Genomic DNA, 24,502 nt, shown 5'->3' with positions numbered 1-24,502 from the left:
AGACATGAATAATAAAATGTTACCATAAATCTTACCACCTACCCAGACTTCCTCTTAAAGAATAATTGTAACCTCCATTTTTCTCCATTTGAAATTTACCTTGTAAACTTTCTTTAAAAAAATTGGATTTATAATTCAATTCTTTCTTACTCACAACATAGAATAAAGGCCAGTCAACCTAGTCACACACAACAGATTAAACTGTTTTAACTTTGGATTAATTACTAATTCAGGATAGAGGTAGTTAATCTGAAGATGAAGTGCCTTTTGAGTAGATCAGTCATGAGGCAGAATATAAATTTGGAAGCCAAATAATATGTAAATTTGGCAAGGTACAGATAATAGAAAAGACAAAAAGTATTATTTAACCTTCTAATCTAAAAGTTTTGAGAAAATCACTGTGAAAGTGAAAGGTAGCTGTAGGAGAGAAAAGGAAACATTTTATAAATGACAGTGTGTTAAATCCCAGGGCAAATGCTTGATCTCGCTTTATTTCAAAGGTACTCATCACCTATATGAATTGAAAGGGTAAAATTTTTATTATTAGAATTCTCTTCAACACCAGTACTGTAGGAAAAGAAACACAAATAAAAAATAAATGAGGGAAGAGTTTTTTTGAGACACAAATAGTTCTAGAGGTAGAGGTCAACAAACCTGTGAGAAAATCATCTGGGACTCTGAATGAGTGCCACAGATTTGTTTCAAACACTTTCCTTTTATGTATTTAAGGCTCATCTTCATGTTTGTAGCCCCTACAAATAGAAAGTAAATTATATTTTTCCTTCAAGAACATTTGATAAGAGAGAGTAAAAACAGAAAATGCTATCTTGAACAAGTCCATGGACAAACTCTTCTAATATTACACAGCTTAATTGACTCTGTAAATAGTTTGACCAAATATCCTTGAATTTCCTGTATTTCTGCACTTCAATAATTCTTCTCTATTCTATAAGTGTGGAGAATTGATAAGAATAATACAATAATTTAGTGCAGTATGGTTTACCCAAGTAATAAAAATAGTAAAGGAAATATACCAATATGTTCATGTTCTACAGTGTAGCATATTTCCTTCACTATTTGTATTACTTGGGTAAACCTTACTTTAATAAGTTTATTATTACTGTTATAGTAAAATTCACTGTATTATTTTTTCAAGGGAAAATAATTAGTCTACCACCACTCTATTTACAGATTAACCATTGCAATAAGCACAGTATCTCCTGAGTGCTTACAAAAAAGGTTCAACAGTCATTGTCATGGAATTAGTCCCACACAGTCTAACCTTAGACTTCTTTCCCAAATGATGTTCCAAACCCACATATTCCATCTGCTATCCTTTGTCCCCTTCTTTCCATTTAGATTTCTATTCCTCTAGGACTCACTAGAATTTTCTCACTGTGCCTTTCGCAGAAATGCTTTTCTTCCTATAGAATACATTTATCCTTCAATGTCTCACTCAAGTTTAACTGCCTCTGTGCTGTTACCTCAGTGTAATCCTTTCCTCCATATTTTTGTCCATGGTTGACCAAGAAAACATAGAAGGCTGCAAATAAGGAAAGAGTTTATTTGGAGTCTTAGGAATTATAATTCAGGAGACAGATTCAGGTAAAATTGAAAGAGTGTTTCCAGGAAGAGAAGGAGTCAGGGGCTCATAAAGGCAAAAGCCACAGGTTGTTTAAGTTGTCTGACAAGAATTATGATTTACTCTCATGCAAGAAGGGGAATATTTGTCCTTAAGGGATAGGTTGTCAGGAATTATTTAGGGTAAGAGTCCAATGAGTATTTTGAGTTTCTATAACATTGGCAGATAGATGTTCTGGATGCCTGCATTAAGATAGTAAGTGATCAGAGGCAGAGATGTGCATGAGTCACACTTCCTCAGTGGCCTCCTTGGCTCCATCTTAGAGTTCTCTCTTAGCAATACCAACTCCATTTTTATTTTCCTTTCACACCATGAAACTCATTTTAGCCACTTAGATACACAAGTAATAGACTTAATTAGAGATTCGATTTGACAGGTTACAAAATGAAAAATGTTTTGGATAATCTGTAAATTACATATATGTTTGGGTAGTAAGAAATTTTGCCTTGCCCAAAGAAGTCTTGCCTTTGTTTTCAGTATCCCAAATGATAGGAATGTCTTCATTATTCATGTTGTTAATTATGGGACCACACCTGCTCAAGAGCTGACTTAAAGCGGTGCTATACACAATCAGTATTCCTAGGGGGCTGGCTGTGCCAGAAAGACCAAACATGTGATTAGAGGTTTAGGGATTTGAGGCTTGCCTGGGTCTCCTGGAGGAGGTGGGGGCGGGAGGCTGAGATTGAGTCAGTATTATGAATCAGTCATCACTACAGGCTCTGGACACGCATGCCTGGACACCCAGAGCTGCTTGAGTTGGTGATATTCACACGTTCTCACGTGTCAATATGAGAGGGCAGTGTTTCCTGTGGACAACAGAAGCTTCGTGTTTGGAATCCTCCCAGATTCTGGCCTATGCATTTCTTCCTCTGTCTGGTTCTAATTTGTATCTTTTCCGTGCAATATATGGAGACCATGTGTATAATAGATTTCATTGAGTTCTAGGAGTCTTTCTAGAGAATTACCAAACCTCAGGGTGGTTTTGGGAAACATCAAATTTGCATTTGATGTCAGAAGCAAGTGTTGTCTTTTGTAAACTCTTTTCTCTAACTTTATAGCTGGACCCTAACTCTTTGCAGTTGGGGTCAGAAGTATTGGTCAGATTTGGAGAACTGTACCTTTAACTCTTAATTTGGCCAATTTATGGTAAGTTCTGTAACAGCATAGCATCTCTGAATTATTAAGATATCTTACAAGATTTTATCTTTTGTTCCTCCAATTCTACTCATAACTTTTAGTCATCTCTTATCACTTTGTTCTGTGATTTATTTGTTGATACATTTATCTATGAGTTTTTTTTAAAACAAAAGATGGTTTCATATTCATTTCCATATTGAATACTTAACTCAAAGTAGGTGGCCCATAGGTGTTTACTAAAATGAATGAATTACTGAATATCTGAAATGGTACAATTTAATGCAACTTACTCAAGACTGCCACACTTAGGCCCTCTCATTCACATAGACTATTGAGATCTTGTGGATTTCACTCCCAAAATGCCTTCTCTTCAATAAATAAAATTATTTTACATAATAATTTTAGACTGCTACTACAGAGCTAAGTATTGCCTTTTAATTAAGAGGGCACTGATTGGGATTCAGAATAACACGGAATATATTGAGCTCTGTTATTTAACTGTGTAGCTCTGCAGAAATCACTTTATGCATTTAAATTCCTGTTTTCTTATCTGTAGAAAGAGAGGAATTAAGCTTTAGTTTTCTGTTGTTGTAATATATAGTTTTATAAATGTCTGAGAGGTATTAATATTCATTTCTCCTAATTACTAACAATAATTAGAATGTATATGCATTCTTGAACATGTATCTTGAATTATATATTTATGTATAAAGATCTATTGCATATACATTTATACAAAATCTTTTCTCAGTGTTGTAAACAGTGTAGTGAGGGTGGATAGTTGGCAAAATATTTATTATATCTGATCAAGGGTGATTGAACATATCAACATTATCTGATGACTTCTTTAAAAAAGATTTGAAATTTGAGGGACCATTTTCCCACCCAAAAATGTGTATGACCAAGGACTTTATTAAGAACAAGTTTAAATTAAATTCACCTGTAGGTAAATCATAGTTCCTAGTAACGTAAACTATTGGATATATTAGCAAGGACATACTTTTGATGGATTAAAGTGCCTATTCATTTATTCATTTACTCATCCATACATTTATTTATTCATTTATTCAACAAAATACTTTAAGCATCCATTGTGCCTCAGGTGTTTTGCTAGGTAGTGAAGTTACAGAGATAAATTAGATGGTCTTTAGCTTCAGGAAGTAATCAAATTGCAGCTCATTTTGTTGACTTTTATTATGTTTAGATCCATAAATGATAGTTTGTGCAAATGCAAATAAACCCATTTTAGAATTTTCAGCCTTTGTGAGCAGTTTTTGGGAGGAAAGACTGAGAGGAAATGCACAGAATAACAAAGTTGAACTCCCATTGCAAGACCCAGAATTAAACTTTCTTTAAGGTTGCTGAACTCTTTAGTTGTCAATAAATATTAAATATGTGTACAGTATCTGTAGGAGACCCAGTTAAAATGAAAGTGTATTGCTTATACATGTATAATTCATGAGAGTAGTTCTCCAAATGATCTTTGGTAAAATCTAATGAATTAAGCTAATTCACTAGCTGACTTCTTAGACCCTGAATGTGTGCTGTACGATATGTAAGTTCCCACACAAGGGAGCAAATAAAAGCGTGGAGACTAGCTGAAGTAGATTTGAGGCAATGGCACAGCCTGAGAAGGCGTGTGGGAGGGCAGCAGTACAAAAAAACAACCATTTCTCTGTTTGCCTAAGGCCTGCCCTTGCAGCTAATATCAATCCATATTGTTGGGAAAGTGAATAACACATAGCAGAAACTTAAGTGTTGGGTTCCAAAAGCATTAGGTTTTTTCTCTTTCTCTCTTAGAGATACTTGTATTCCAGTTTCTAAGCCAAATAAAACTGCCAGTATGTTCACCTCCACGCGGATATGTATGGCAGATTTTTTGAAACGAACACTATTTGGTCAATAGTGATGCTCATGTTATGATAGTGCAAAAGTATACTATTTCACTGTTAGCTATTTTGATTGTGGTGGTGGTTTCATTGGTGTATACAGCTATCAAAATTCATCAAATTGTACATCTGAAATGTGTGTAGTTTACTGTACAGGAATCATACCACAATAAAGGTGTTTAAAAAGTATACTATTTCACAAGCCAAAATTCTTTATATAATTAAATGAGTTTTTGAGAATTCTATATTTATTATAGCATTCTAAGCCAAAATACATATAGCTAAAAAGGTTGAAAAATATTCATAAGTTTTGAGAAAATGTTTGGCTAAGTGGTATTTGAATGGTGATGAAGCCAACTATTAGCAAGTTATAGAACACATAGGAAATTATTTTAAAAGAAGAAAAGAAAAATGTAAGGTGTAAAGGATAGCCAGATACATCAGACCTTTAAAAAGCTTCATGAAAGTTTTTAAATCGTTATCAAAATTTCTACAAATATAACTAGGTTACTGAGGATGTATTAACATTTACTAAACTGTAAATATGTTTCCATAAAAAGGTGACCAGAGAAGATAAATTGTCTTTTGTCTTACTTAATATGTAGTATGTTAGCATGAACACCATAACTTGCTTTGGATTAGAAAATGCTGAAGGGAAAAAATGTTAGTTTTTTCTTAGCAAAAAAGGATTTTCACTTGTCTCAACAAGAATGAGCCATCTGTAACTGCCTGGGGGTTAAAGACAGGTTTATCCCAAACCAGAAATATTCACTACTTGATGAGAGAAAATAATAATCATGTTTTGGTTGCCTTTACTTAACCAAATATTTAGAAGCAGCTCCATTTTCACAGAGCATAATTTGTTTTTTTTAACCACACCTAAATTTTTATGGTATAAAGATAACATGCAAGTCATCTGTCCCTTTTCTTATAAAAATGAAATTTAAAATTTGTTGCTTTTTAACACTATGGATTTTGGAAATTTGACAAAATGGAAAGTATTATGACAATAATTATTTTCATTATCTAGATTCAAGATACACATAATGTATTTTATTAATTCTATTTTGTTAGTTGGACTAATTACATAGGAAATGAACATTTTATACAGTCATTGCTTTGGATTCTGTTAGGTTGCAAAATAAAAACTTGCAAAAAACTGAAAGATACTGATCTCTCACATATTTTTGTTGACGCATGGTAATTTTTATTCTTAAGCCATGTCTTCTGTTTTTTATTTTAATGTTGATGTTATTATTTTGAAATCTAGATTTAGAGAAAACTGGATGTTGAAGTTTTTCAATATTTGCTCTTACTGAGTGACCTAAGACAAGTAATTTAAACTCTCTGAATTTGACTTTATCTATGAAAATGTTTACCTGACAAGTTTACTATGAGTAACACAGAAATAAATAAATAGAAAATAAACATGAAGCTTATAGTTTTAAAAAATTAATGTTTATTCAAAACAGTTTGAAGTAATTTAAATATCTATAGCCCATATGCCTTCAAATGTGATTTGATGTTTCATCAGTAAAAACACGTAGATAATATCAAACAATTTAAAATCAATAAATATGCCAATCACATAAAGATAAAAACAAATGCACTTATCACCAAAACTAATATAATTTTAAATGTTTTAAATATTTTTCTGTGCTTCCTAGAAGTTAAAATAAAAGAATATGGAAATTCTCATTCATTTCTTTATGCAAGAATATGTTTCTGGATCTTCAAACACATTTTTACAGGAAAACAATGGACTTTTAAAATTCATCTGACTGTTTTCTGCTTGGAGCTTATCATTAAAAATATAACAAAACAGAAACAGACTTACAGAGACAGGACAAACTAGAGGTTGCAAGAGGGAGTGGGGGTAGGGGTTAGACAAAATGGGTAAAGGAGATTAAAAGGTACAAACTACCAGTTATATAAAAAATAAGTCACAGGGATGTGATGTACAGCACAGGGAATATAGCCAAGAATATTATAACTTTGGTGCATAATCTATAAAAATATTGAATCACTATGCTATACTCCTGAAACTAATACAGTATTGTAAGTATTATACTGAAACTTCAGTAAAGACAAACAAAAAGCCCACCCACTTGCAGTCTTTCTGTGGAAATTCAGCTGATAAACTCCAGGCAGACCATGTTCTTACTCTAATTTGATGGAAAAATGTTAACAGAGATACCTGTGTACTCCCATTGAACAAACATTAACTATTTCTTCTGTCAGCCAGGATTTTGGCCATAATTCTGTCTCAGATAATTCAAGTTTAATCTCTCTGCTGAGCTCCCAGTTCACTGGCATATCCTCATAATTTACAGTGCTTTCAATGTTGCTTCCTGCCTACCTTTTTACTAAAAATGAAATAAATAGAAATAGAAGAAATATCTAAAAGAATGTTTCAGAAAGGAGAAAAGGATAAAATAGTAACATACTGTTAGCCAAAGTACAAAGACTGAGTCAGCAGCGTCTCCTAAGTTGTCTTAACTGTAAGTGGCTTTGAGATTTCCTATGAAGTAGGGGGAGGGACTGTGGTTGACGTGTCTGGTCAGGGACCTCAAGGCACTGAGGCTGCTGCCTCTTACTCTTCCACTCACAAGTCGTTCCTGCCGAGACTTCCTGGTATGGGTTTAATACCCACGGAGGAGTGGAGTCTAAGCAGCGTAGGCATGTCCTGGTGAGCCTTCCCCAGCAGTGCCAACAGTTCAAAGGCACTTCCAGGCTAGTACCTTTCACATGGAACAGGAAGTCACCAAGGGCACAGTGGAGAGATATTTTGTTTGTTTGTTTGTTTCTGATTTTTTTTTTTGGTGGGGAAATTTTAAAATTTTAAGGGATAAGTTATTAGAATCAAAAATAGAATTTAGGGGAAAAAAAGACTATGAGAAATCAGTACGTAGGAAAAGTACAAACAGTTGGACAAACTGTAGGACAAACTCTGCCTGCAGAATACAGAATATGCTCATCCATGTACAGGGTGAAAGTACAGAGGAATCTGTGACCACTGTATCAGTCTTGTAAATATTACACATCAATTTACATCCATGCCCCTGTTCATATTCCCACACAGGAGTCCCAGCCCCACTCCCTGGTTATGGTCCTTATAACCAGGAGCCAGAAGGAGCTCTTTCCTGCCCTTGCAAGTCAGAGTGGATTGAATCTGCTGAAACAGAACAAGGCAAAGCTGAGCTCTGACCCAGATCTCCTGGGAAGCGACTGAACCCACCTGAATTTGGACTGCGAGACAGAGCAGACAAACCTCCCAGGAAGCCAAGGTCAGTGTGTTTACCATCCACTCTCTTCTCTTTTCTAGCTTGAGATTGCCAGGTTGTCTTCCCCACAATTGCCTGGTTGTTGGCAGAACCCAGTCTGGCACCCATCATTTGACGATTTTGAAGATAAACTTTATATGATTTCCCCAGTTTTCCAGGGAATAAGTTGTGATTTTTCTTCTCACCATCCCCACCTTCCCCAACATTCAGGCATTCACCCTTGCATTCTCTGGTTTGGAGGCTCACTTCAGCTCCAGCAACCGTCCTAATCTATTAGCCAGTTACTGAACTAAACAAATGAACAAGCAAGCCGAGAAAAAAACAAACAAAACAAAAATCCACTTATGAGATGAATAAAAATGTCTTTAGGCATCTTGTCTCTGTGATGTGGGGGTACTCTGAAGTGTAAGGCACAGGAGGAGACCTACTTGTCTGGATCTAAGGTCAGTGCTGTTGCAGCAAAGCATTCATCTTAGTTTCATTTTGCTTTTTTGCCTTGTCTTATAATGCTGATTTATTTCCAAGAAACCTTGTCATGAAAATGAAGAATGTATTCAGTCCCTTCGAAAAAAAGTGGCTTTATTCCACACATTCTCTTACAGGGCAAGCCTGCAGATTTAATGCCCTTGCTTTTTGTTATTTGAGGTCAACAAGAAATAACTATAAGAAAGTGGAACTAAGCAATGTCAAACCATTCTTAAATCCTAACTCCATGTTTGAGTTTGGAGATCCCAGATAACCAATGGTAACAGAAAGGAAACTATTCTGTCCATTTATGATAGTGAGTATTCTAAGTACAGAATTTTAATATTATTGCTTTTTTTCCCCCTTGTATCTGCCAGTACTGAGGAAAGACTTATAAGGAAAATATTGGTGGAAACCTACCTTCATTTTAGTAACAAGTTACACTTAGAGCTTTTATCATTAATTATTTCATAACAGAATTTCTTTCCATAAAATTTATAGTGTTTAATGCAAATATATAAGAAAAAGTAAGTAGAATACTCTTTCTTGAGCTCCTTATTCCTAAACTCTGTTGTTTCATGGTGAACTTTGCTGTATTTTAATTGTAAGAACTTTAAAAAAATTTGTGATAGGAACACTTAACATGAGATCTACCCTCTTAACAAATTTTTAAATGCATAATATACAATTATTAACTATAGGCACAAGTTGCTACAGGAGATTTCTAGAATTTAGTCATATTGCATAAGAAACTTTATACCTGTTGAAAAACTCCCCATTTCCTCTTGCCACTAGCCCTGGAAATTCTACTCTCTGTTTCTAATGAGTTTCACTACTTCAGATACCTGATGTAAATAGAATTATGATGTATTTGTCCTTTTGTAACTGGTTTATTTCATTTAGCACAATGACTTCCAGGTCCATCCAGGTCCATCCATTTTGTTGCATATGACAGGATTTCCTCTTTTTAATGCTGAATAATATTCCATTGTGTATATGTATCATATTTTCTTAATATATTTATCTATCAAAGGACATTTAGGTTATTTCTAATGCTGTAATGAATATGGGAGTGCAGGTATCTCTTTGAGATCCTGATTTGGATTCTTTTGTAAATATATCCAGAAGTAGAATTGCAGGATCATATGGGTAGTTCTATTTTTTATATTTGAGGACCCTCTATACTGTATTCCATAGCAGATTTACAATTATATATTTCCATCAACAAAGTAAAAAGAGTTCCTTTTCTCCACATCCTTGCCAACACTTGCTCTATTTAGGTTTTTTTTTGTTTTTTGTTTTGTTTTTTTTGGATAAGAGCCATCCTGATAGGTGTCAGGATATTAGGTGTTATTTAATTGTGGTTTTGATGTACATTTCCCTGATGATTAGTGTTGTAGTGATGTTCAGCATCTTCCATATATCTTTTGGCTGGTTGTATGTCGTCTTTGGAGAAATGTGTCCTTAAGTTCTTTGCCCATTTTTTAATTAGGCTTTCTGGTTTTTTTACTACTGAGTTTTTAGAGTTCCTTATATGTTTTGCAAATGAATCCCCGATCAGATATATGGTCCACAAATATTTTCTCCCTGTTTGTAGGTTGCCTTTTCACCCTGTTGATTATTTCTTTTGCAGTGCAGAGCTTTTGGGTTTGATGTAGTCCCACTCACCTATTTTTTGTTTTATTGCCTGTTGCTTTTGTTGTCATACCCAAAGAATCATTGCCAAGATCGTTGTCATGAAGTTTTCCTCCTGTGTTTTCTTCTAGACGTTTTACAGTTTCAGGTCTTATATTTACGTCTTTAATATATTTTGAGTTGACTTTTGTGTATAGTGTACAATAAGGGTTGAATTCCTTCTTTTTCAAGTGGATGTCCAGTTTTACCAGCATCTTTTGTTGAAGAGACTATCTTTTCCCAATGTGTATTTTTGGCAGCTTTGTGGACCATCAGTTGATAATATAGGTGTGGATTTATTTCTTGCTTCTCTATTTTGTCCCATTGGTCTGTATGTCTATTTTTATGCAAATCCTTTCATTACTGTAGCTTTTAAGTATATTTTGAAATCAGGAAGAACAAAACTGGAGGCATCATACTTCCTGATTTCAAGATAATCTTTATAATTTTATATAGGAAAATATACCAACTCTCTGGGATTTACCAACACTGAGAAGGTCTGCAGAGTTTTGAACTAAATATTGGAGTAAGAATGGAGTAGAATAGCACTTATTTTAAAGGAAGTTATTCTAAGATCAACTTATTACTTTTTTTTTTTAAATAACAGTTTCTCAAGGTTTCCCAAAGGTATGATAAAGCAAAATGGCGGGCTTTATAAATTTAGTCTTCAAAGTATATGCTCTTTTCATAGTAAGCTGTGTTCATTTAAAGACTGAGGTGTTCCTTGGGGGCAAAGCATAAATTAGGAGACTCTATACCATATACTGGGTTATGTTAATGATTTATGGCTACATTAATCTTTATGTTGAGCTCAGATTTTAGCCATCTGGAAGTAAATGCACTCTAGAGAGATCATCAAAAAATGAGTAAGCATTTGTTAAAACTGAAGACTGTTTTCTGAATTCATGAAGGAACTTTCATTATGAACAATCTAAAAATTACAGGCTATTTCCTGTTTACCTGTTGATGCATTTTAATGGATGTGTAATAACCTGAGAAATGCAAAGTTTTTCAACTTATACATTGACTTGAAATCATGACCACAATATGCAACGTAAAAATGAATGTAGTTAGTATTTTACATAAATCTTTCTACAACTTAAACCTGTCATTTTCTCATATTTATATATGATACTATTTAAGTTGCTTCTATCTTGCCAAAATGATTCAATTCCTTATGTCTGCTAATTGCCAGTATTAGAAATTTAGTATTAGTTTTTTGTTTTGTTTTGTTTTGTTTTAAACTGCTTTTTAAGGAACTAGTTTACATGACTGTAAAACTAATTAAGTGTACATATAAACTCTAGTAATGAAATTTATTTCTCTAAATCCTGTATCTAGTTGATCCTTCCATCGACCTCAAAATATTTATTTATCTGTATTATCTATTTAAATTTTTATTATTAGGAAATAAAAATATCTTTAGTTTTTTTGTTACAGTTTTATCTTTTCATTTTATTTTTCTAGCAATGACTAACTCATTCTTTTAAATGTTTATCTGCAATTCTTTCATTTTCTACTGATAAGAAGATACATGTCTTAAAACCCAGTTGAGGAAAAACACAAACTTTCTTCCCAGATTTGAAATTTAATTGTGAAACAGTTTATAAGTTACTAACATATTAAATATAATCTTTAAAATTTATTGAGTCATAATGATAAAAAGATTCCATTTTAAATGTTACCAACATTGGCATTGGATTGCTCTCATCTGTGGCCACGTTATTCTTAAAAGTCTTCTATATAGCTTTCCTTGTTTCTAAATTTAGTCTGTGCTTTTCACTGAAATCCTCAGAGTTCTTTATCAAAATTACATATTAATGTTCTGTATTTTTTCATAATTTCTCTGAAAAATTGCACCAATTGTAGGGAATCAAAAATGACTATTGACCATCAGTCCCTATGCGGCTTTTTATGTGAGCCACAACTTTGTCTCAGGAGGATGCACTAGGTTCCAAAATAACAAATAAACTGAAAATTACACTAGTCATGGCTAATTCTTTCTTTTCTCCTCATCTCTATTCCACTGAGATATGGATCATCTATTTAGAACCATGCATAAATTTTTAGTTTCTTCCTACATGTGATGTGTGGAATTTGTCATAGTCATTTTGCTCAAGTCTATTTTAACTCCATTTTGTGGTTGTAAACTGATCAGCAATGCATAATTTAAAACTCTGTGTTGGTTTTCATTAAACAGATAAGCACATCTAGTGTGACAGAATTAAATTACATGAAACCTGGTTTTTTTTCTTTTCTACTTTCATCATAAGAAGTGTAGTAGTTCATAAAGTTGAAAAAGCAAGAAAAGTTTAGAGCTTTGGGCTTAATGTAGTGATTGAAATGGAAAGCCATGTAAAACCTCCAAGGATGTGTTTTTCCAAGAAAAGCAGAGAATTGTGGAGACACTTTACATGATGGGATATATAAGTAGGGCCCTGGAGGTCCAGATGTGAAAGCAAACTACTGGAGTTAAGCACTTAGCTGAAAATTGCTTTCTATCATCTGAGCTAGAAGTAATCAGAAGCCAGGCATGAAGGATTAAAGCAAAATACTTTAGGTATATGCTTGGCTTCTGAAAGTTCGAATTTTATTTTTCTTCTTTTAATGCCCAGGCTAACACTTGACTCTCTTCACAAATGCAGAATTGAAGTGTTCCCATGATAACTTATATTAAAAAATCAGGAAATAAGAATGTATTCACAATAAAAGCAACTCTCCAGAACTCGTTGGGCTGTTGTAGAATATAGTGTAATGCTGGCAAGTTTTCATTTGAAGATTCATATCCCTAAAAGAGATTTCCAGAAGTATTTGGTCCCAAACAGTCATATAATAGATAAGAAAAATAAGACCTGGAAAAGGGAATTAACATGCCTGATATCGAAGTGTCATGTCTTTAATCCTGTGGCCATTGTCTTTAATCCTGTGGCCATAACTGTGCAGATAATATTATTAGGAAAGGAAAAAAAAAAGAAAAAAACACTGATCAGATGCTACCTTTCAGAGAACAATAGCAGATACCCTGATAAAGGGTCAAGGCTATGGTAGCCAAATAGTTGGTTTTTTGGCAATTCCAGTGTCAAATATTTGTCCCTGTTATCATTACAGTTGTGATTTATAGTTTGGAAACAAGTCACTGTACTCTTAAATAATCGTGAGCAGATGATACTGAGTTCAATAATTTGGTCTTCTCTACTATAGGTTCTTACTTTCTCCTGTAGCTTTCAATTTTTAAGATCCTATTTTCCCTTAGAAATAATACCATAGTCAATCTACTATATAATCTACAATGTAGTTAGAAAGTTGACATTTTCTAATGTTTCATTGTGTATTTTTGTGACTTTCTAAAGAAATCTGTCACTAAGTTATGGTAGTAATGGGTACCATTTAGTGGCCATTTAGGGAAAGCACTTTGCTAACATTTTCTAATTTTTTAACTCACAGTAATCATATGAGGTAGGCGTGATTTTTTCCAATTTACTGATGAGGAGACTGAGTCTTAGACAGATAGCGTAGTTTGTGCACAGTCACACAGTATTGGTAGGCCCACTCTAACTTTTGGAAAGCCCTGTATTTCTTTTAGGAACTTTCGTCTTGTATTCTATGTGATTTGGATGAGACTATCATTGAAGTGATCCAGGTTTCCCACTGTGGAACTGTACACATGACCCTGCCTGGACCATCAGAGCCTTCTGTGGAGAACTGACATGCATACATACCGGAGAGAAAGGACTCTCCCCTTCTGATATTGTTAGCTGTAAGAAATATGCAAGCTCTGGGGTTTGCTGAGGTCTCTCTTTTGTATGTGTGACTTGAGGAGAGAAATAGATAACTGAGAAGACAGGGCCAAGAACAGGAGAAAAAGAAAACTTTGATAATAGCATTTTAATCTTTGATGTAAAGCCCATTTCAGTCCTGAGACATCAGAGTCATATGAGAATAAAAGCCAATTCCTAACAACGTCTTATTATATCTCAGACAAAGTATCATTTTATAGTCACGTGAGAGTAGTATGGCAGTGGTTTACTTCACCTCATACGGTGGGGCTGACTGTAAATGCTGCTCTGAGCCTCCTCACTTACCCTATCACACTGATTCTGCTGTGCCTCAAACACACCGGGCCTGCTCCTGGCACGGGGACTTTGCACTGCTTATTCACTCTGCGTGAGACAGTCTTCTGCAGGAAACCTTATGGCTTACCATCGCCATGTTTCAGATATCATCTTCTCTGTTGGCTTTCCCCAGCAACCCTCCCTAATTCTCTCCAGCCTCTACTGTCATTCCCTCACCCCCTTTCCTGCTTTGTTCTCTCTCACAACATGTATCGCTGTGTCTTATCATGTCTGTGGATCTCATCTTTCATCACCATCATCCAGTGTGATGCAGCTTCAAGAGGGTGGGAGTTTTTTTCTCTGCTAAACCCCCAGTACCTAGTACATTGCCTGACGCATAGTGAATGCTCAATAAAAATTTGTGGAATGAATGAATGGAAGCCAGTAAGTTCTATTTTGGTTGATTAGGGTAGGTTGGGTAAGAGTTTGAAAAGGGTTTCTGCCATTTGCAGCTTAAAGATTCCTGACTGTAAACAGGCATTAATGGTGGATCCAGGATTCAAACAGATGTTTAATTGTAAGACTGTATTATTCTTTCCACTGCTAATCATTTTTAAGGATGATATTTTTTACAACAAACTGACCAAATTAGGGCTACTGGAAAGCCTTAAAAAGGTGGCTAGAGAGCATTTAAATATAGTAACATATTTATTATTGCTAACATGGAGAGTGCTATATACCATAGAGATTAAAAATAATCTGTAATTATCTTATTATTGACTAAAATGCTTCTAAAAAAATGAAGTAATTGCTTGAAAATACATTAATCTCTCCCCAAAGCAAGTTCTCTTTGAGAGTTCTAAGACTGCAATAAACAGATTTACTTCTACATACAGTATTTGTAAGCATGAGAATGTTGGTTCAAGTTAAGAGTAAATCTAAATGAAGTTTTAGTTAAGCAATTTTATCTTTAAACAAAAAAATAATTGTTTTAAAACAATGGCATATGTATTAAATATAGATCAGTTACCTTCATTGATGTAGTAATTTTTTTATGTGTAACATATTAGGCACTCAGCTAAAGGTTGTTAAATTAATAAATTATGAATGTGCATGCATTTTAACTTAAGTATTTTAAGTATTTATTAGTAATATAGGCTATTTATGTGTCATATATGGAATTAAAAATGATTAAAAATGCTCAACTCACATTTCAAAATATGAATTTTGAAAACTGTCTGTAGCTATGGGAAAAACAATTTACCGGAAGCTAAGGGTCTTTTTAACATTGTACTAGTGTTACATCACTTATACGTAATGATACATCACTTATATGTATTACTACGTATAGAGACACAGTTCCCTTATGGAAATGCTGGTTCTGATTTTGCATTACCAGTACAGAGCTTAACGCTTTGTTCCACTCTGATTTTGCATAGTTAAAGACATGTGTTTTTTTTAATTAATTTGTTTTGTTGAGATAAATCTTAATGTTAGAACTACTGCATAATTAATGAAAATGTATGTGTGAGAGGCTTCCTGTTTTCTAAAGAAAAATTATGATTCAATTAAATATTGTATATGCTTCATTAGATCTTGAAATGATCTTATTTAAATATTGAACATCTTTTAAGAATATTGAGATGGCAATTTCTCCATGATTAAAAATGCTCTCTTCATTCTTAAAACTTTAATTTCAATCATCATGCCATTAGCTCTCTTCAGGGAACAGCAGAAAGTTTATAAACAACTTTTCTGATAAAGCTGTGAATCCAAGAGGTCATTGTGTGGAACAGTCCTGCTTTAGTGAGTGTTCATATTTTTCAGTATTTTCCCGCAGGAGAAAATGTTCTGTGAGCAATAGCATGAGTACCCTATTAATTCTATCACTGACAATGTGCATAAATAGGGGACTCAGATATGAGTTTATTTGTAAATCAAATGAATAATTTCATTCTGACCCCAGGGCAGTGTTGCTTAATAATGCTGATGATGACCAACATATTCCCAGCTTAAGAGAACTTTCAGATAAACATGAGATACAAATAAATATGTATTTTTCTATTTTCGCTTTTTTTTTTTTGGTGTAAGCTTTTTAGAGGAAGCAAGGTTGTCTTATTTCTATATCTTATTTTTCTAAAAAGACAATTCTGTTCCATCAGTTTACTTCTGAAGTACCACCTCCCTACATTTTCTCTGAGGGCTTCCACATTGCAACTCTGTGTCCTTACGTATATGAGAAGACACCAGGACTGCAGAAATTCTGCAAGCAGAGACCTTGAGTACCAGCACCAAAAATTTCCATTTCAACCTTCATGACCACTTCTTTCTAACACTTGAAAAGTCCTTAACAATCAAGGCGGTCTTTTCTTATGCAATTAATTGCAGGATTTTAAATAGAGCTATCTTAAGAGAGTCAACTTTCTAGCTTAAATTCATGATGCCAAATTAGGCATGACTGGTGATAGCTTTTTCCTTGGGAATAAGGAACACTGTACTTATTTGATCAAGGTGTCCAATGTCTGTTCTAAGAATAATGCACTCAGAATATCTGAAACAAGTTTTTTTCTTCCTTCTAATCAAATACATTAATGGATTTTTAATTTTTTTTTGTTTGAGTCTCTCCAGAAAAATCAGACTCTTCTTATGGGCCATTTGACTCCTTTGAAACTAGTGAAACAGCCAAACATAGACTGCAGGGCCTTACTTGGAGAGCAGAGGCATGGGTCACCAATTGAGGTAATCATCACTTAACAGTGCTGTTGGCTTAGTTTTGACTGAGGGAGTGGGCTTTAAGCTGAGAAACCGAAGACAGTAGTTCTGGCAGTTACATTTGCTAGGCTCCAATTTCTTTGAACCTGTTTCTTTATTTTAAAAAAGAGATAGTAACTTATAGATCTGATTGTGATTATTCCATAACAACACTAAATTTTACTTAAGGAAAATTAAAATTAAATTTTACTTAATTACTTAATTTTACTTTAACTTTTACTTAAGGAAAGATACAGTTAAAGCACTGAACAGAAGTGAATTCACTCACTTTATGGTAGGGATGCCCAGGAGTAAAGAAAAGAAGGCAGGTAATCTGATCTAATTTTCTCGTCTACAGGATCTCTGGGTAAATAGACTAATGAATGATCTTTGCTAGAAGGAAGAAGCTTTGTCTCTGAAATGCCCATGGCAGAAGTCCCTAGATAAAATTATCCATAGTATATAGAACACGAAGTTTTACAAGGCATTGCTTTCCTGGAGAATGTCACGTAGACTACACAATTCTCTGGGGGATATAAAACAGAGATAGTACATAAGTGAAATGCTCTCTACTGTGTGAGAAACCTTACAGACCTTACTGAGAGATTTCATCTGTTCTGGGTCATAGGTGTAGGCCCGTGTAGAACGGAAAGACCTCAGAGAAGTCCTCAACGTCCCAGATGCCTCTCTGCTTCTTCTGAGCCATTTGATTACTTCTGTTCTTAATATTATTTAGCTGAATGAGTAAGATCTCTGATTTGTGTGGATTCACACAATACTATTCTGAGTTTGCTCAATATATGATACTGCTATGATAATTTATATAAATACATATATATGTATGTATATTTCCTTTATATATATGAAATTATTTTTTCTTATGTAATTATAAAAATTTAAAATTTTACACAGGTAGCATTTAAAATAAGTTAAATTTTGACCTAGAACTCCAAAATTGGGGCTATTAGTGGGGTTTCTTTTAAGACAACAGTTATACTACCTTTTCTATCTGTCTTATCTCTAATATATCTTGCAGAAATTTCTTAAAATTTCTATATGTAATAGTAGCCTTCTCTGGTTTACTATTTTAATTCAGATTATTTCTACTTTTACAATCTATTATAATTTTACTAGTCATTCTTGTGGCTGGGAATCTGCAAACAAAAGTGTGTATAGTTAAATATATAATCTCAGTTCACTATTTTGAGTTAAATATTTTAATCCATTTTATTGGCCTGAAGACTAAAGCTCAAAAAACAGATAAAGGTAGTGGAGCCAGGAATCAAATCCCTATATACTGGCTTCAAAATCCATGTTCTATCAATTATATTATATGATTTCTTTCCAGTTTTTAAAAAACCTGGGGAATAGATTATTCTTAAAAGAATAATAGTTTGATACATTAAAAAGGAAGAGGGCCATGTTAGAATATTTTAGCAAATAATATAAATAAAATAATATTTGTGGTTACTTGATATTTTCAGAGAAAATATAACAATATCTAACACTTATGTTCTTACTATGTGCTAAAAACTATCCTCAGCTCTTTATGTATATTATTTCATTTAGCCCTCACAATTTCCTTATGATGTAGTGTTATTATTTTCACTTTATAGATGAGGAATTATCTAGAGAAGTTATCAGTACAAGTTCACATGGCTAGTAAAATAACAGAGAAGGGATTAAAATGCAAGACATCTGGCTTCAAAATTGATGCTCCTTATTTACATATTAAATTGACCATGTATTTCAATGTTGAAATAAAATGACTGATATGGATGTGAAATACAGTTTTAAAAACTTGGATTTATTCCCTATTGTCATTAGGTATTCTTAAGTTTATTCGTAAGTGAGATGTTCTTGCAGGGTACTGAGTGTGAATAATCAGCTGAAGATTATCTGGACACCAGAGTTTGAAAATACTAACTCCCAAAGTTAGCCATACATCCAAATTCCTTCCTGTCCACCAATCTATCCATTTGTGTCAACAGGGATGCAACATCAGACAGCATTGTGATGGGCACAGGATGGTGAGATCTTCACAATGCAGAGCTTACTGGACTGTATGGTGCTCTGAGAGACTGCTCTTAATGTTGGAGATGTTGATGATGACAGAGATCATGGGAGATGGTTAGAGATGGCATGAGTGTTGGAAATAAAGGATCTATATTTACCTATTATCTATCTGTCTATCTATCTATCTATCTATCTATCTATCTATCTATCTAACGAACTATACTTGTCCCCTTCCTGCCCAGTCCACTACAGAATCAACAAAAAGGAAAGCTGTGTGAAAATGACAGGAAGAGATTTGGCATAGCAAACCTCACAAAGAGTCTGCTCTTGTCTCTTTGGAATTTCCTCCTATCCTCCATGTTTCTGCTCAAAAACTGGTGAAGGAAAAAAGGGAGTAGGAGAGCTCAGTCAGGGTTACCAGAATTCCTTTTCCAGGTAGCAAAGTTTCAAATATCAGACTGACCTCTCACCACTCTATTGGTGCTTTAATCGGGTGCTAATCATAATGTCACTGTGTAATGCCAGTTAATATTAGATCATCCCAGCTCCCTGATGAACACTCACCAGCATGTCAGTTCTGAAGAGGAGAGCGTCTGAGAAATAGCCATAGAAATCATATGTGAGAGACAAAGTCCTGTTTGTGTGCCAAGTAAAGAGAAGACACAGCTGGAGAATTAAAGATAAACTATTTACCTCTCACTAAATATTTTAAAAGGATCACTGGAGACAAAGAAAGGGAGGCATGAGGATATCAGAGATTAGAATGGTGACTAAAAAAAAGTCATTTTTGACTTTGAATTTTCAGTAACATCACACCCATTATCTTGGCATTAGAAAATCTGATGTCACAAAGAGCAAGTGAACCACAATGAGAATTAATTTGTTTCAAACTCTGTATTTAAGACTTTGTCATTATAGGACCATAGGCCATATTTGTGATGAATTGATAAATTGAATAATTAGTAAGTTACTATACCCAAAAGAGATCTTTAACCTTTTGTCAGTTACTTTGGGCATTTTTAGCAAGGGAGAAAGCAATGTTATCAGGAGAAATGAATCAGAAAGCTCAAATTTAGTCAGTAGTATTTGCAGCAGTGTCTCTCTGGGTACTATCCTAAGGCAAGCGCCAATTACTCTTGGTCTATCCTGGATGACCTGAGGGGCCTGTAATCTCCTCAGGTAGTATGTTCCCAGCTGAATTCCTAGGAAAACGGAATGTAGCTGAGTATTTTAGAGCTTGTGGCTTAATTGAGGACAGTAGCTGGAAAGTTTCGTGTAAAACACCATCTCCATTTTTTCTTTTCTTCTTCTTTCACCTCTCTCTTTTCCTCCTACTTTTCTTCACCTCCCCTTTCCTTTATTGTCATCCTCTCATAGATCCTTTTATAGAAATCTGACCATTTATCTGTTAACAAGATGCAGAGGACATTTTCCCCACCTCCAAAATTATTTCCTCTGGGTCTTTTCAGATATGATATAAATGAGCTACATTCAAAGATCTGAACTGCTCTGTGCCTTGTAAACCAGACTTTATCTCCTGTCTATATCCCCTCATTTCTTAGCATAATGACTTACATGTAGAAAGCACAAAATAATTTTCATATATATTGTTGGTACAATTTTTATGAATCAATCTACTACTTTCTATTTATTTAATGGTACAACTGTCATTAAGGCAAAACAATCTATGAATTTTGTATAAAACACATAGATGCATTAAAATTCAAACTTTTCTTGGTCTTTAAGGATTAATTACTTTTAAAAAAAGGAACAGTTTTCTTTCTAATGCAGCAAGAAGTTGGGGGAATCATAGAATGGCATAAGAGGTCGGGGGAGGTGGCTCTCCTTATTCCTACATTGGGCTTCATTAATCCTAAGATCCTCTGTAGAGATGGCTCATCATTCTCTAATCAGTTCTTAGATTTCTGTTGTAATTTTATTTCCTTCACATGGAGTATGTTTTCCCATCTAGTAAACTTCCTCGTATGCTCTAAAAACAAGAGCAAACACTATCCAATATTTCCAACCCTGGAAGAATGAAGAGTATCCTTTTCAATTCCCCCACAGTATTTTCAAGCCAATTAAACTCATTGAATAATAACTATTATTATAATACATGTTATTCACTTACTATTCAGCCTTCCCTGGAGAGTAGTAGATAGTTCATAAGTGAAGTAATATACAAATAATAGAAATATATTTTATTACTCACAAAGTATGGACTGCTATTGTATTGGTAAACTTTGTATACTTAGAATAAATTTAGGTCATCTTTATTAAAACCTGTGCTTGATCTATGCATCCTGATACATTCTGAATCTAAATATCCTGAAAACTAAGCATCATGGTTTTTCATGAAATTTTTCTTTTAAAAAGTCTTAATTGAGATATAATTTACTTACTATAAAATTCACCTGTTCAAAATGTCAATTCAGTGGTTTTTAGTCTTTTCAAAAAGTTGGGCAATTTTCACCACTACTTAATTCCAGAATATTTCATTATCAAAAAAGAAACCCTGTACTTATCCTGCATTTCACCCTTTACCAGATCGTAGCCATCACTAATTTCTGTCTCTGTGGATTTGCCTATTCTGTACATCACATATAAATGGATTCATGTAATACTGGCTTCTTTCACATAGCACAGTACTTCCAAGGCTTATTTCCGCTATAGTATGTATCAGTACTTAATTCCTTTTATGGCTAAATAATATTCTATTGTATGTATATAACACATTTAGTTTATAAACTCACCAGATATTGGAAATTTGGGTTTGTTCCATTTTTGGCTATTATGAGTATTATTGCTGTAAACATTCATGTGCAGGTTTTTGTGTGGACATGTGTTTTAAATTCTCTTGGAGTAGATTCATGGAGTTTTCATCCTTTGAAAAAAGAGTGATTAAATTATACCTGGTTTTTTTTTGTACATGCTTATGAAAATATGTAATCTAAATAAAATATAATTATTTGTACTGAGAAGATGTTAAAACCAGAAGTTGATCTTAATTGAACTATATTAATATGGAAATATGAAAACATAGTCAGAATTTCTACATACTAAGCATATCAATGAAAATATATCTTCCCTACAAATACATATATATTTATATAAAACCCTCAGTTATTCTGAAGTATATATAAAGACAGAAAAGAGAACGTATAACCAGTATTTCAACATGACATGTGTCTGTGTTGGAAAAAAAAAGTAGGTATATATCCATCCAAACACTAGTTTTGTATTATATATAAGACATATATAGGTGGAGGGTAATTAAAGAGTAACAAGGCATAGTTCTTGATCTCAAGGAGTTTAAAGACTAAGCAGAGACAAATTATTAATGCCAGCAGTAGTTGTAGAGTATGGTTTAGCTATGGAAATTCAAAAGAGGGAGATAATACTTCAACTTTCAGTGACTGAAGGCAGAGTGAAATTTCAGTTGTATACTCAGTGGAAAGTACCAATTGTAAGGAACACCTGATATATATGCAGGGTAGAAATCAGACTGTGGGAGATCAGACCATTATATGGGAGTCACATTTAATGGTCATTTTCACATAAAATAAATAAGTCATGATGGATATGATCTTTAAGGAAGAGAACAGATAGCAAAACAGCGTAGACCACAGATGAAGCTTTTCTGAATACCTGCAAAGAGACCATGGAAAGAGAAGGAGGCAGGCGGGGGAGGACAGAGAAGAATTAGTATAAGGAAGAATAAAACATGGCAAAGGGCTGTGTTCCAGAAGAGTTGTGAAAGAGTTCTGAGTTAAAAGACAAGGGAAAAACAACACAAACACACATACCCACATTCCCCCTCCCCTTTTTTAATATAATGAGCCTCCTCAGAGTCAGCATTATGCAAAGTATAGGGGAAAAGCACAGACAAGATAAAGTAATGCTTCCCTATTCAAGGGGCTGACAATTTAGTCCAGGAGATGTATAAAAACAAGTGCCAGGCAATACAAGTTACCATATAATTCCATACTAAAATATATATATTTACAACAAGTGCTGCAGCAGTATGGAGGAGATTAATGAAGGCTGATATACTCAGGTAATCTTAGGATTGTTTTCTTTAGTGTCTAGTTGAAAACTGACAAACTAGAGCTTGAGCAATAAAAACATTTATCATGAGGAAAAGCCTATTTAGACATGCAGGGGTTTGTTAAACAGTGTGACTTTTTATAAAAATGTTTAAAATTATCATGTTTCTCTTCTGGTTACAAAATGACTTGAAAATACATTATAATGTCCTAAACTATCCTTCCATGAAGAAAGGAAAGGCATGAGTGATATATTTCTTGAGTAAGAAACAGAGGAATCTTTCCAGAAGACTACCCCAAAGAACTTCTTTCATTTCATTAGCTATTCACATGTCATCATAGGAACAAGGGAGCCTGTGACAGTGATGATCTGGTAAAGAGGATGCCATGCTTTGCTTCCAAAAATTATAACCATCCCCTGAGAATGCAGGAGGGCTGTACTTTCCCAGATGTTAGGCATTATCTGTGGGGTTATCTAAACATAAAATGAGGTGTCTCTTAGGAGGAAAAGGTGGTCTTTGGGAAAGATGTGAATGCTGTTTCTTCATTTTAGTAGCCATTTTTTTTATCATGTTCTATAAAAAGGTGACTATTTTAGTAAGAATCTCTTGGTATATGTTCAATACAAAAGCATCTACAATTTTATTCAATGTTTACAAAACATTATTGATGTTATATGGTAATTATGAACTTTATAAAAGGGAAATTGAACTATTTTAAGAGAATATGAACATCTGCTTAGGAATAAAAACTCAAAGGGTCCAGCAAAATAGAACAGTCATTCCAAATTAGATTTTTGTAAATTAAACAAAGTTAAAAAGTAGATTTTTTTTAATTGAAAAAGACTAAAACTACCAATGGTATAATTTCCCTAATAGAAAAAAAAACTAGACAGATTGCCAGTCTAAAATGACGTTATTTCAACTGAATAAAAATGTTGCACACATTGAAAACCTCAATTCAAAGTAAAGGAGAATCAGTCATCAAGAATAAAATTGTTAGATTTCTGGCAATTTTTAAAACTTTTGACTCTTGTAGACTTTTTAAAAAACTATTTCCCATTGTTGAGCCATTCTGATATTTGCTGAAGGACTAACACTACATTTATTATTAATTTGTCTCCGTGGCTCAGGGGTAAGCCTGCAGAGACTGGAACTAAGTCTACAGAGAGAACAATAAATAATAAATAACAACAATAATAATCTACATTTCTCCAACATCCTCCAGCTGTGGAAGTCAATGTGATTCACAAAATTAATTAAGCTTCACAAGGTTCCAGCAAGTGAGGAAAATAATGTTGGACAGATGGAAAAAACAAAGAACTGAAAAGTTAAATAACTCAGTGAAGGTCATACATAAGTTAATAACAGATTCAGGAATATTCCCCATGATTTCTCACATCCAAATCCACTTCTCAATTTCCCTAATTTTTTATTGTATCTTTTTTTTTCAAATATTGAGAGTCACACTTTGAAGGAAAAAAGTTCTCTAAACATATTTGTTGAAATCACTGAACTACAAATTTTGGGGCTTATTCTCAAATTTT

At 33.8% G+C, this 24,502-nt stretch overlaps 1 pseudogene; it reads left to right on the top strand.

The window, feature by feature from the left end:
* The window catches only part of LOC140697866 (DNA (cytosine-5)-methyltransferase 1 pseudogene), a 148,930-nt pseudogene that overhangs the window by 49,402 nt on the left and 75,026 nt on the right, over positions 1-24,502 (top strand).

The sequence above is a fragment of the Vicugna pacos genome, chromosome 8 (assembly GCF_048564905.1).
Source record: "Vicugna pacos chromosome 8, VicPac4, whole genome shotgun sequence".
Lineage (NCBI taxonomy): Eukaryota > Metazoa > Chordata > Mammalia > Artiodactyla > Camelidae > Vicugna > Vicugna pacos.
Note: the sequence above shows the minus strand (reverse complement) of the source record. Positions and strands in the feature narration are given on the sequence as shown.